The sequence below is a fragment of the Panthera leo genome, chromosome D3, assembly GCF_018350215.1.
Source record: "Panthera leo isolate Ple1 chromosome D3, P.leo_Ple1_pat1.1, whole genome shotgun sequence".
Lineage (NCBI taxonomy): Eukaryota > Metazoa > Chordata > Mammalia > Carnivora > Felidae > Panthera > Panthera leo.
Genome location: NC_056690.1, coordinates 90,272,505 through 90,286,414, shown reverse-complemented (window position 1 = coordinate 90,286,414; position 13,910 = coordinate 90,272,505). Strand labels below are relative to the sequence as shown.

Genomic DNA, 13,910 nt, shown 5'->3' with positions numbered 1-13,910 from the left:
AAGTTCACACAGAAATGCACAGGGCCTAGAAGAGTCAATACAGTCTCAAAAAAGAACTAAGTTGGAAGACTCACACTTTGCCAGCTCAAAAGTCACAGTAGTCAAGACAGGCTGGTACAAGAGAAAGGACAGATAAAGGGACTCAGCCCAGTTCCACCAGTACGGGGATTCAGGACGCGTGCAGGAAGTGCTGGGACCACCACCGGCAGGCACCGTGTTAGTGGGAAAGTTATAAGGAAATTTAGACTTAGATTTTGGAATATGACATGATGAAAATCTTGAGGCAGCTTACTATACATCCGTGAAGACATTAAAGTATGATGTGTTATGTAAAATACAAGCTGGGCAACAGCAAAACGACCAAAATGGGAACGCATTTTAAGGCTTCTTAAATTACCTTACAAAGGAAATATTTTATTCAGTTCGAAGGCAATGCTTTTCAAAATAATAAGCAGAACATCAAAAGCGCTTCTAGATCTCTGCAAAATTATTTCTTAGTACGACTTACTAACTCACTACCTATTAACCCCCCCCAAAAAACACATTAAGTTAAATTTATGTTACATTTAACCTAAGGAAAAGGAAGCTTGAAAAAAATTCTACAGAATTTTTTCCTCTTTTGATGTATGTTATTTTGGTTATTAAAATGAAAAGCACCAGTGAGGCTGTGGAACAAACATCCATTGCAAACAAAAAGTCTAACAATGGGTATATACAATAAAAGTCTGCCTCCTACCACGGCCCCACTCTGCCTTGATAACTCCTTCTCCCCCAGGGAGATACAGTTTATAATTTCTGAGCCATCTTTTGGGAGAATTAAAAACGACTTTTTCAAGCCACAGATATACTCTCTACCCTCCTGGTATATAAACTTGCTGCCCTAACATAAGTCCGCGTCTTGCTTACCTCACCTAGCAACACAGCTTGGGGTCTTTCCACACCAGCATGAGAGAGCCCCCCACCCCCCGCCCGATGCTACCTTCCACCCTCCCTACGACTCGCTCCCTTTCTTCTCTGCCTTCTTTTTCTCTTCTAATGGCCATGCAGTATTCCACATTATGAGCACAGCATACTCTGTTTCAGTGATGCTCTACGGACGGGCATTTAGGTTGTTTCCAATCACTTGCTCGTATCAACAAGGTTGCAATGAATCATCTCGTAAGACACTTTCGATTTCTCAGGATGCCAAGAGAATCTCAGGATGCCCAGTGGAAGTGTTTCAAGCATCAGTGGGCATATGGTTTCATAATTTTGACAAATTCTGCCAAACTGCCCTCCAGAGAAGTTGTAGCAATTTACACTTCTACCAGCAATGTTTGAGAGATCCTGTTTCTGCACATTCTTGCCAATGAAGTGTGTTTCCAAACGTTCAAGTTTTGCCAATTTGGTAGGAGAAAAAAACTGCAGCTCACTGGAGTTTCATCTTTTTTAGGTTTTACTTTACATTTCTCTTATAATGAATGAGGTTAAGCACCTTCAAATATTGAAATGCCATACATATTCTTTCTCATGCAATGTTTTCATGTTTTGATCTGCCTTTTTTTTTAGTGTTATTAGTCATTTTCTTATACATTAAGGAGATTGACTGCCTAGGACAGAAGCTGCAAGTAGTTTTTCCTTAGTTTCCCTTTTCTTCTTTTGACTTTGCTTATGGAAAAGCAGAAGTTTTTAAACTGTGTTCTCTGACTTCCTCATTTGGAAGTTATAAAAGAAGTGTCCCAAATTTGTTCTAGGACCTGTATAGTTGCATGACTTTACATTTAGTACCAGATCCGTTTCGAAACCAATCTAGAGTGTGGTGCACAGGGTAGATCCAGACTGCTCGCTGGACCTGCCAGTACCATTCATGAATAGTACATCTTTCCCCCACTGACCTGAAATGCCATCTTGCTAATACCTTTATTTGTTCCAAGCAAATTCTGGACTTTCGATTATGGTGAGCTGGCCAGTCTGTGCACGTGCCAACCTTTTCACCAAGCCAGGCTGCAGCGGGCTCACATCCGGTACAGCTCGCTCATCCTTTTGCCTCCTAGATCACAGCTTGCCAGCCAGGCTATCATGGAGGCAGTCATGAGGCTGTGGTCTTCAGCAGGTGTAGCAAACACCTTGAGTTAATATAGAACCGGAGAGACCTGGGCCAGTAATAAATTAATAGCCTTGACGCAGTTGAGTATTTCCTATGTATTTACTAATATGTACTGATAATATGATCTTTCTGATAAAGAAGCCGAAACAGAGAGAGTGGCCCGGATGCCGTGTGCGGAAGTGTGTGGAGAGTGCCTGCACACGGAGATCCTAAATAAATCTGGGTTTTCTGTTTCCCCAGGGAAGCTACACAACCGCCTCAAGACTCCCAAATTCTCTTGTGTGAAATTGATGATGGTCCTAATCTTTTGGTAACAATCTGGCATGTTACATATGTGAACTGATATAAAAAATTCTGGAAGTTCTACTTGAAGAAACATGTCAATTTTGCTTAACACCTTGATTCCCAAACTTCCTGACCATGGAGAACTCTTTTTGTTTGATGGGAATAATATATGTATCTCATAAGGCTGTCAGGAGAATTAAAGTAAATCACACTAAACGTGTTCAGAAAACACAGTAGGTACTCAATTCTTTTTTTATTACTGCTGCTAGCCTTTCTATTAAACGCAAGACACTGAAACTATCAGGGTCATTATTAGCAATTTTCTTACTGTATATGAAAAGTAATTTCAATTCATCTGAATAAAAGCAGAGTCTCAAAATAGTTATATAGTGTATATATGTGTACACACTGAGAAGTGAAATTTCTTCTTCCACCTGCTTTGGAATATAGTCTTTCAACTCCTATCCTTGAAAATAATTACTCTGTAGTTAAGTTTTATGTATTGGAACAAGTGCATCAATACTGTGCACTATAGTACTTATTTAAAATTTCAGTGGAGGGGCACCTGGGTGGCTCAGTCGGTTGAGCGTCCGACTTCGGCTCAGGTCACGATCTCGCGGTCCGCGGGTTCGAGCCCCGCGTCGGACTCTGGGCTGATGGCTCAGAGCCTGGAGCCTGCTTCCGATTCTGTGTCTCCCTCTCTCTCTGCCCCTCCCCCGTTCATACTCTGTCTCTCTCTGTCTCAAAAATAAATAAACGTTAAAAAAAAATAATAAAAAAAAAATAAAATTTCAGTCGAAAGAGTTTCTACTATATCTTTATAAGAGTAGTTTAAAATGACTAAGGAAAAATCCAAAGAAAGTATTTATGTAAATCAAACTTAAGAAGTTAATCATGTATTTTTTTAACCAGTAGTATTTAATTATAAACTTACTGGGCAAAAAACCAGTCTGAGCAAAACAAGATGATCTCTGGGGGAGAGGACAGAAAGCTGCCGAGCCACTGCAGCTTGGAGGACTGTGCTCCAGTGCACAAGCTCAGGGACCGCTTCACAGTGCCCGTGACACGGCCCAAGGTACACGGTCCCCCACTGCTTATGTTCTCACGGAAGGGCCCGTAAGGGAAGAGCGTGATAAGTTTAGACTGCAGAACATTTGTGCTGCTTAAATTTAAAATTGGTGAGAAGTTATAAGAATAAAGATTTTCATATTCCTTTGCCTAAAATGAAACATTTTATCGATGATGTTCAGCAAATGAATGTCATTTGGAGTGTTAAACCAAATACATCACCAGAATAGGAGGCACAAAGATCCATGTATATAAGGGATAAAGATGTCATTTTGGATCAATAAGGAAATGATGGGTTTTTTATAATAAATGGTGTTGAGTCAACTGCCTTCTGTATGGGGAAAAACAAATTACATTTCTATGGCCTTAACTGTGTAAAAATAAATGCCATTTGGATTTTAAGATTAACATAAGCAAACTAAATTATAAAAGTGCTAGAAGAAAATACCAGAAAATATTTTTATAATCTTGGTTGGAAAGAGCATTCCTAAATTTTAAAACCCAAATGCTACAAAAAGATGCAGCAAAATACTCTTCATAAAAGTTAAAACTGCTACATGGCATAATACATTATAAAGTTAAAAAACAAGTCAAAGAAATGGAGAGAATATATGCAACATATATAAAAACAAATGCTTAATACTACAAAATGAGTAACTATGATTAATAAGAAATAAAGATAAATATCTCAAAAACTGAATGAAGAGCAACAAAACTAAAAGGCAACCAACAGAACAGGAAAAGATATTTGCAAATGACATATCAGACAAAGGACTAGTATCCAAAATCTATAAAGAACTCACCAAACTCCACACCTGAGAAACAAATAATCCAGTGAAGAAATGGGCGGAAAACATGAATAGACACTTCTCTAAAGACATCCAGATGGCCAACAGGCACATGAAAAGATGCTCAACGTTGCTCCTCATCAGGGAAATACAAATCAAAACCACACTCAGATACCACCTCACGCCAGTCAGAATGGCTAAAATTAACAAATCAGGAGACTGTAGATGCTGGTGAGGTTGTGCAGAAACGGGAACCCTCTGGCACTGCTAGTGGGAGTGCAAACTGGTGCAGCCGCTCTGGAAAGCAGTGTGGAGGTTCCTCAGAAAATTAAAAATAGATCCACCATATAACCCAGCAAGAGCACTGCTAGAATTGACCTAAGGGATATAGGAGGGCTGATGCATAGGGGCACTCATACCCCAATGTTTATAGCAGCACTTTCAACAATAGCCAAATTATGGGAATAGCCTAAATGTCCAACAACTGACGAACGGATAAAGAAACTGTGGTTTATATACACCATGGAATACTACGTGGCAATGAGAAAGAATGAAATATGGCCTTTTGTAGCAACGTGGATGGAACTGGAGAGAGTTACGCTAAGTGGAATAAGTCATATAGAGAAAGACAGATACCATATGTTTTCACTCTTATGTGGATCCTGAGAAACTTAACAGAAGACAATGGAGGAGGGGAAGGGGAAAAAAAAAAAAGTTAGAGAGGGAGACAGCCAAACCATAAGAGACTCTTAAAAACTGAGAATAAACTGAGGGTAGATGGGGGGTGGGAGGGAGGGGAGGGTGGGTGATGGGCACTGATGAGGACACCTGTTGGGATGAGCACTGGGTGTTGTATGGAAACCAATTTGAAAATAAATTTCATATTTAAAAAAAAAAAGAAATCCATAATGGGGGATCTATAAAAGGTTATGTAAGCATTAAAACATAATCAATGATTCTAGTAGCTAAGGAAATAGAAATTAAAGCCTAACGTAACAGAAGGAAAAATTTAAGAAGACTGGCAACATTAGTTGTTGGTAAGGGAGACGAATATCACTGGTGACCGTGTCGGCAAAGGCTTTTGGAAGACACTTGAGGATTGCCTAAAAAATTAAGATACACACACACACACACACACACACACTCTTGGATTTAGGAATTCAATTTCTAGAAATTAGCCCCAAAGAGAATTGTTAAGCTATTATTTATAACACCTAAACACTAGGAAAAATTTAAAGTGGGTATCTGTTAGCAGAGGAACGGATCATTACTTGATGGTGATCCACACCGTGGGATTCAACACGGCTGACAGGTAAGTTAACTTGTGAGCGTGCTGCCCAGAGTAGGAACCGGTACCCCCACAGAGCTTCATGGTAGCCAACTTCACCCTGGTAGAGCACTGGGCAGATACAGCCTGACTGCAGTGAAAGAGAGGGTCTTCCCCAACCATTGCTTCGTGGTGTCAGAACAAGGCAAGAGGCCTGGACTGCCCGAGCACAGCCCTGAACACGCACCCGTGAAGAATGGTACTCGCCCAGTGGTGCAGCGGAGAAGCTCCACAGTCAAAGGGCCAGGACTCTCCCAGCCCAATGTCCAACACCATGAACTCCAAGTGTTGCCGCAGGGTACAGGAGGCCTGGATGTGGGCAGGGACCATGGCCACACACTGCACTGTGACTTTTTCCCGGCGAGTGTTGTTGAAAAAGGCCCAGTGCGTATGCTGTTCATCATTCATCCTTATTTGTTGGACAAAAGCCATCAAGTAAAATGAGGCAGACCTTATGTCCCACCATGGAAAATCTTCCAAGACATAGTATTAAGTCAAAACAAAAATAAGGCAAGTCCCAGAAAAATCACATACATGGCTCCTTCCAGCTTTTTAAAATTCTATATATGTAGTCATATAGATATATAAATGCATGAAATGGGTAGAAGAAGCATGGCCAGCAAACTATTCATGGTAATTATCTTTACGGAAAAGTTTCCAAGTCAGGAAACTTGTATGTTTGCTTAGCGTATTTTTGGATTACTTGGATGATTCACGAGAGTATCTTCTAAGTTTTATTCATGTAAAGCATATATGATCAGAGCATGTATCTTAAAAACAAGTGGATTGTGCAGTATTGTATCAAATGTAAATGTTATAAACAATAAGCAGTATCGCGGACATAAGCTGAGAATGGACATGGAAATCTCTAAATGCAAAGTTTCTCCTATTTACATAGGACATTTCAAACTGATGAATCATGTAAAGATTTAAGTAGGGTAAGTCAAGTTATAAGGGTAATCACTTGGATTACCAAACAGAATATTATCATAAGAACAGGGAAGTAGGAGGGGTAGAGTGGAAAACAGGGTAATTGAGCTAACTTTTGGATATGGTAAAACAGCCAGATGCTGTGCATAAACAAAGAAAGAGAGGAATCAGCAAAGTACGTAGGTTATCTCCAGCAGGACCAAAATATGAACGCTTACAGGTAGTTATCTCAGGGAAACGGAGTGCAGTAGGAAGACGCTGACTTTTCAAGTGACAGGGTTGAAACAGTAAAAATAACGTAAAATGGTAAGTTTTATGGGTATTTAAGTAAAATACATATTTAAAAATAATGGCATGTTTAATTACTTACAAAATTATCCAAAGCCTCTTTGTTGTTGGTTTTTGATAAGATAAAAAGAGTTTATAGATATCACAAGTAATCACGAAATACAATGCCCTGAATTTTTCCTACAAATTTTAATTGGATAGTTTCTGAATCACCTCACTTTAAATTCTACAAACTTTTTCATTTTTCCCATTAACTAACTGGTGGTTTCTATGGATAATTCGTACCAGATCACCTATATTCATGACTTTCCGCTGTTCATAAATCCCAATTCTTCGAAATCAATTGCTATGGCCACAAGAATTCATGTACGTTTTCCCTATTTCTCAGTTATAATTATGTTAGCATTTGCTATGTGATATCAGGCGATGTGCATCATCTGACGCTACAACAGAGCCACGTGTTCTAAGAAAAATGAATTTGGGGGCACCTGGGTGGCTCAGTCAGTTAAGCACCAACTTTGGCTCAGGTCATGATCTTGTTCATCAGTTCGAGCCCCATGCCGGGCTCTGTACTGACAGCTCAGAGCCTGGAGCCTGCTTTGGATTCTGTGTCTCCCTGTCTCTCTGCACCTCTCCCCTGCTTGTGTGCGCATGCTCTCTCTCTCTGTCTCAAAAATAAAATAAACATTAACAAAAATTAAAAAGAATCTGTAGGTTAGCACAGAAATGGATGAAAGCTGATGCATTACTGACCATCTCGCACTACTCCTGAGCAGATAGACATGTGCGGGTTCCAGGTTATAACCCTGCCCAGTATTCACAACCACGTTCCGAGCAAAGCTAGGACACTAACACGTGCTCGTGGGGAAAGGTGCCCAACGTCAGCCACAGCAGCAGCCTACATGTGACCCGCAGGGGGCCTCTGTACGTATGTCTGCACAGTGGGGGCTGGTCTAGAAGCCATGGGAACAAGGCCAGCCTTCCAGACCCGCTCCCTGGAAGGCACTTTCAGAACAGAAGTCACGGATGCCCAATTACTGCTTTAGTTCATATGGAACGTGTACAGTTACAAGAAAAATCTGTTTTTTACCTGTATTGACTTATTATTTTCAAAATGAATGTATTCAACATATATTTAATTTTGTGCCTACCTCACACAAAAAAAGAAACATAAAGATGAAACATTTTGTTTCCGCCCTCAAAGACAATACAATTTGACAGAGGAATCACGTATATCAATAGCCATAACTCAAGGCTGTGCTTCGTGATATGAAACTTAACTCCGAACAGCGTTTGAAATCTCACCTGTCCACTGCTGCACCCTCCCCCCTCCTTCAGTGGCATCTTTAATTGATAATGGCCTAAAATCACCTCGCTTTCCACACTACTCAAAATGCTCTACTGATTTCACCTGATTGCATGCACACTTCTGTAAGGACACAGCACCACCTGTGCCACCAGGCCCGTCACGCAAAGACTTTCGTCTCCCACTAACACTGCTATTTGTGTTCCCAAGAGCAGGCACAACCTCCACCCACTCTTCAATGTGCATGGTCCCACGGTCATGTCCAATTACATCACTTCTCCGTTCAATCTGCTCAAGGTATCTACAACCAGGAAGGGGAAGAGTTGGCTTTAAACCTAACAACCTCCTTCCCGCCTTCCACTCTACTGGAGAACAATGCAAATCCCAAGGAAGAAAATGGTAGGAAGCGACACTGAACTCTGTTAGAATCACAAATTATTTGTTAGCATTTAACACCTCAAGAATAGTCCCCTCACATGCCCTGTTAAGTGAGAAGGAGACAGACCTAAACGTGAGGCCAGACTTGTTCTGTCCTCCGTGTCATATGGAGGGGGGAGGGCCCGCCAGTAAGGGCAAGCCCTGAGGAACCTTGATTTCTCCTTGACTCTTCTTCAGATCAAAGAGAAAGAATACGTTTCATTAACTGTTTCAATCCTTAATATTACCTGCTGTGTTGCCGGGTAGGAAAGGAGGGAACTTCTACAGCAGGTGCTCTGTGAGACTACAATGTGCTGTTCATTAGGAGTCTAACAGGGGCGGACATGGGGAACGCCGTAGAGCGTGTTCCTCAAACTTATTTGGCCACAAAAACACATTTTCCTGGCTGAGCTAACAATACGGCTTGAAGATCGGGATTTGCGAAAATCAAAACGTCAAATTAGCCCTACAAATGGTTCCACCTCCTTCCACTAATCTTCTGCCTGGCTGGCGGACGTTCTCTGCAGCGTGGTCCTGCGGCTCTGCTTGTACTGGACCTTCGAAAAACACAGCCCCCACCCCTCTCTTCATCTCTTGGCATTTATTTCCTCACAGGAGCGTTTTACTCTTTCCTTTTGTTCACCAGCTAAGCTTGGCCAAGTGAAATGCTGTAAAACCAGGAAAGGCATGTGGATGAGAAGCCTTCTGAGAGAAAGGATGTGTACTAAGGAAGAACAGGAAAGTGGGGCCTGGCCATCTTTCTAGGTCCACGCAATCACCGGACTCGTACTATGAGACAGGCCAAGGTGGCAAAACAGAGTACAGAGACACGTTCACAAAGGGGCCCGAAATACTGGCACTTGAAATAAGTCACCTGTTAAAAAAAAAAAAAGGCTACTTTACAAATCACGTTATACACACAAACATACATACAATTTACTGGAAAGTTTATAGTTGAAAGCTTTTTCAAATTTAAGATGATATAAGTAAAATTTCACTGAACCAAAAATACTCCACACTACTTCTGATACTCTAGGCCAGAGCTTGGTTTTGCTTGGCACAATGTAATAATGTTAAAGAGAAGAATAAAAAGACTCGATTTAAAACACCAACAAGTTCCTGCGTGTGAGCCTAAGAGTACAGCTGATCAGGTGGTTTACAGACCCCATCTCCTAAATTGCCACATGCCCAACAGCTCTGGTAGTCTAGTGGGGCTGCGGGTGGGGAGGGGGCGGGCTGCCCTAAATTTAAATACGAATTCTCAAGTGGCTAAAAGGAGACTTCGTCCCCCCCACTAGCTGGCATACTGGAGGAACTGGCCAGTAATCCACCCAAGGCAGGATCAGGGAGAGGAGGTGGGACAAGAGAGAAGACAGAAAGTTTCTTTGCTGGTCCCTCTCTCCAGGATCCTTACTGCGCTGTCACAGGAAACCATGAACTTGCCCATCTTTGAAAGTGTTTTGAAAGAATCTTTCCCTGGCTCTAACTCTGTTCCCTACAAAGCTCTCTGAGTTAAGTGTGTATTTGTTTGATAGTAGATTTCAAGTGAATACGTCATTCATTTTGTTAGACTGAGTCTTACCAAGGAGCACTGAAAGCTTTTCCTAATTCTGAAGTTACATATATGATTACTTTTGAAGAAACAGTTAATACACAATAGTCACTGACGACGCGGGGCCACCGGATTTCTTTAATAATCTATGTCCATTTTTACAAAATGCTCCACGTAATGCATTTAAAAATAATAACCGGTTCATTTCAGTCTCTGCACACAATGCTTCCCTTTGTCCCTTGTAAGTCTCTCAAATGTCTTATTTTAAAGGAATATATAGTACTCCCGGAAGACATTTTCCCATTTCTATTCTCTTCGACTCCTGCGAGCCCTTGTTCTGTGTGATAAGGCAATCCCCTCCGGGATCAGAGCTGTGTAGTTTCGCACCACGAGTGACAAGGACTCGGCTTGAATAACTGCTGTGCGCAGGTTGTAATTATGTCAGCTGGAGTGTTGAACAAGGGGACTGATTAATGTGAGCGCCGGCCCAGGCGCAGGCCCTATCAAAACCTCCACGCAGGCCAGCAGTGGGGACGGGTTAAAGCGGAAAGACAAAACATGCTGTATCGCCCATGATAGATGAATTGTTCCACCAGTCTTCAGGCAGATGTTCTGGGACAGTATAATATACAATTACTCTGCCTTATCACTTTCCCAGGGACAATAAAGCTTCCTCCTTCTATAGCTCATGTGAGTGAAGGCAAAATTCGTTTTACTTTTACAACACTGACTCACTTATCATGGTGCCTTGATTGTGCTTTTACAGCTAAAGCAAACATATATTCCACTTTTAAACTAAAAAAACCCCCAAAAAACAAAACAAAAAAAAACTTAAAAATAAAACTGGATCCTTGTTTTGAATCTCTATGTCAGAGCACACAATGTTTTAAGAGACTGTCCCGTTAAAAACGGACGCGAGGAAGGTGATATATGTGTGTGTGCATATTAGTTAAAAACAAGTATGTGTAACTCAAGAAGTAAGATTTGGATTGTACAATCATTATATTCATAACATCATTTTTCAGTGGCCATACAGAAATCATTAACTGAAAGGAACATGTAATTAAAAATATATCTATGCTGAGATCATCCATATACCTCTCAGGCCCAGGCACACGGCTCCTTGAGTGTGAGAGGGTACACTCCCAATGACACACTTACTACTGCCATTCCCGCTTGGGGTCTCCGGTCCCTTCTTCCCCAAGGAAGCCGAGTGAGTCCAGGAAAGGGATGCTGCCCCGACCATGTCAAGAACGCACCGCAGACAATACTGAAACGAACCTACTTCGGGAATGCTACGGTGACTCTTCCTACTACCTTCACTTGTACTCACAGAAATGCTGCCCCAAATTTGTGACAAGATGTATAGAACCATCTCAATTTGCAAAGGGAAATGAATGCACTTTTCATCTGTAAAGTTAAAAAACCAGCTAACACCAAGAAACTGAGATGCTGCCGTAACCATTTTGGGATAATCATCATCTGCAAAGAAACAAAGCAGCAAGAAATCCGCTAGGATCAAAGGACATCCACACACAATGCTCCTGAATGCAAAAACAAACAAACAAAAAGCACATGCCAGCCTGCGAGACAATAGCAAAGACTCACTTCCACTGCAGGGGTACGGCGACCCCGACACGGCACTTACGGTGCACCCTACGCTATGTACCCTCTCACCCTAAGGAGGGATCTATTCGCTTTCTCTCTTCATACTATACACACACCGACCCCACTATCCACATGACCCTTATTGTTACATTTCTCTTGGGGGGACCATTCCGGTAGAGTCCCAGGTTTCTAAGAGTATGGCAATTTGAGGAAGGCACGGGGTCAATCTGAAACAAACAGAAGTTTCAGCACAAGCGGACACAGAAGGCATGATGAAGTCCACAGCTGATAAAAGGGCTAGGCCATACCTACAATCCGCTGGACGAAGCCACACAAACAACACACAGGTAAAAGAAATCGAGCGAACTGTAAAACATGCGGGAGTCCGGTGTCATGGCAAAGAGTGCTTGAACTCCTCCACTGGCTGATGACGTCACTAGAGTAGCCTGTTGGATTTATTGGTCTGAGAAGAACCCCGAGACACTCACAAAAACTGCTTAAGTCACAGGAAAGATGTCACATTTTGAAAGATCGCATTTAAAAATGAGTATTTGTTAAATGACTACACTGAATCGTTAAGCGGGTGCCAAGCGGATTTCTGAATTGCACACACGGGTGAAACTAGGACGGCCTTTGTGGAAATTCTTCCTATAAAACAAATAAAATCCCAATGTTTGGGGGGGGGTGAAGGGAAGGGGGGGAGGCAGAATAACGCCCTCACACCATCTCCACGTTCTCGATGCAAAAGTTGTAACGCAACAAAGGGAAGAGCGTGTGCGGTGCAGAAACACCGTGACAACAGCTGCCCGAGCAGATTCCGAGCTTCTGAAGCTGGAGCTCTCCGCGGACAGGGGCTCCCACGGCGAGAACGCGAGGCGCCGCCGTGACTCGGGAGGGCTTCTGCCAAGCCACGGAGGCCTACTCAAACACACCACCAGTGCCCCCCACGCGGCACAAAACCAGGACGCCGAGCCTCACGTGCCCCATCCCGGCCCCTGGGTAGGAGACAGCACTCACCCGGCTACTTCACTTGGCTCTCTCACCCTGGCACGTAGGCACCCACAAAAACCCCAAGCGCGATCTCTAGCACACAACTGAAGACAGATGCACAGGTGCAAAGTGCACCTGCCCGTCTGCCCTTCCGGCTCTCACCGTCTCCCAAGCGTTGTCACGGGGCGGGCGTCGGGACAGACCTTCCTTCAAGACCAGCCCACCTGCACTCTTACCGTCTCCTCACTTTGTGCACTTCCCTGGTCTCTGTCCCCGGCCCTTTACTGGCACTGGTCTCCGCGAGAGAATCGGGGACCTCTTGGTGATGCGGCAGGGGGACTACACTGCCCTTACTCTGTGAAGCGTCTGACAAGCCTCGTCCGCTGCCCCGAGGTCCCTTCCGTTTCTGGAAAGCTGCTTCTCAGTCCCTGTTACACTTGCAATCTGCCCCTCTGCGTTTTTCCCGTCCCCCATTTTCAAGGGAAATGTCGCTCATATCGATGCCTTCCAGTTGTAAGTCTATGAATTCTGGTTATGTTTCTCCTGACATTTTTCCTCTAGGACCGCACACGGGCATTTCAGAGTTAACACATCCCGAACCTCACTCACTCTGCTGAAGGGACCTTCCTCCTCCGGCAGCGGGGACCTCGGAAACAGTGCCGCCATCCACCATGCAGCCCTGGCGTCTAAAGGGTGGCATGAATCTGTCAGCCTGCCCTTGAATCCAGTGATTTGATCCATGCAGCCCACCTCCTGACAAGCCCTGGGATCCGCATGCCGTTCTATCCTGTGCCCAGTGTCAGTTTAGGGTTAGGGACTTACTATTTCCACCAGGGGCCTTTGTAGGCATCTATTACGTGACCTCTCTGTCCCCTGTTGTGTCCCTCCTCAGGCCCCCCCTTTACACTGCATCAGTGAAATTTGAACAACAAAATGTATGTCCCTTTCCTTCTTAAAATTCTTCACTGGCCTTTGGGGTAAAACTCCAGCTACCCAGGCGGACTCTCGCTGTCCCTCACCACCCGGTCCATGTGCCCGACACTCCGGGTTGGCCGAAGTAACCAGATAAAGTCAAATGAAAAGTATAATTTGGGAGTAGAAAACCGAACAGAATCTTAAACTAAAATTAAAGCTATCTGAAGTTTTTAGAACAAAAATCTGTCAAACTTAACTGTCAACCACTTCTTACCCCCAATAACACAATCTCAGAGACTGATTTACACACAACAACTAAAAATCTGCCACATTTTCTCTCGGTGGGAAAA

General features: G+C 43.1%; 1 protein-coding gene across 5 annotated transcripts in view; it reads right to left on the bottom strand.

The window, feature by feature from the left end:
- ZNF407 (zinc finger protein 407) overlaps positions 1–13,910 on the bottom strand; it is a 454,530-nt gene that overhangs the window by 147,901 nt on the left and 292,719 nt on the right. The window lies entirely within an intron of this gene.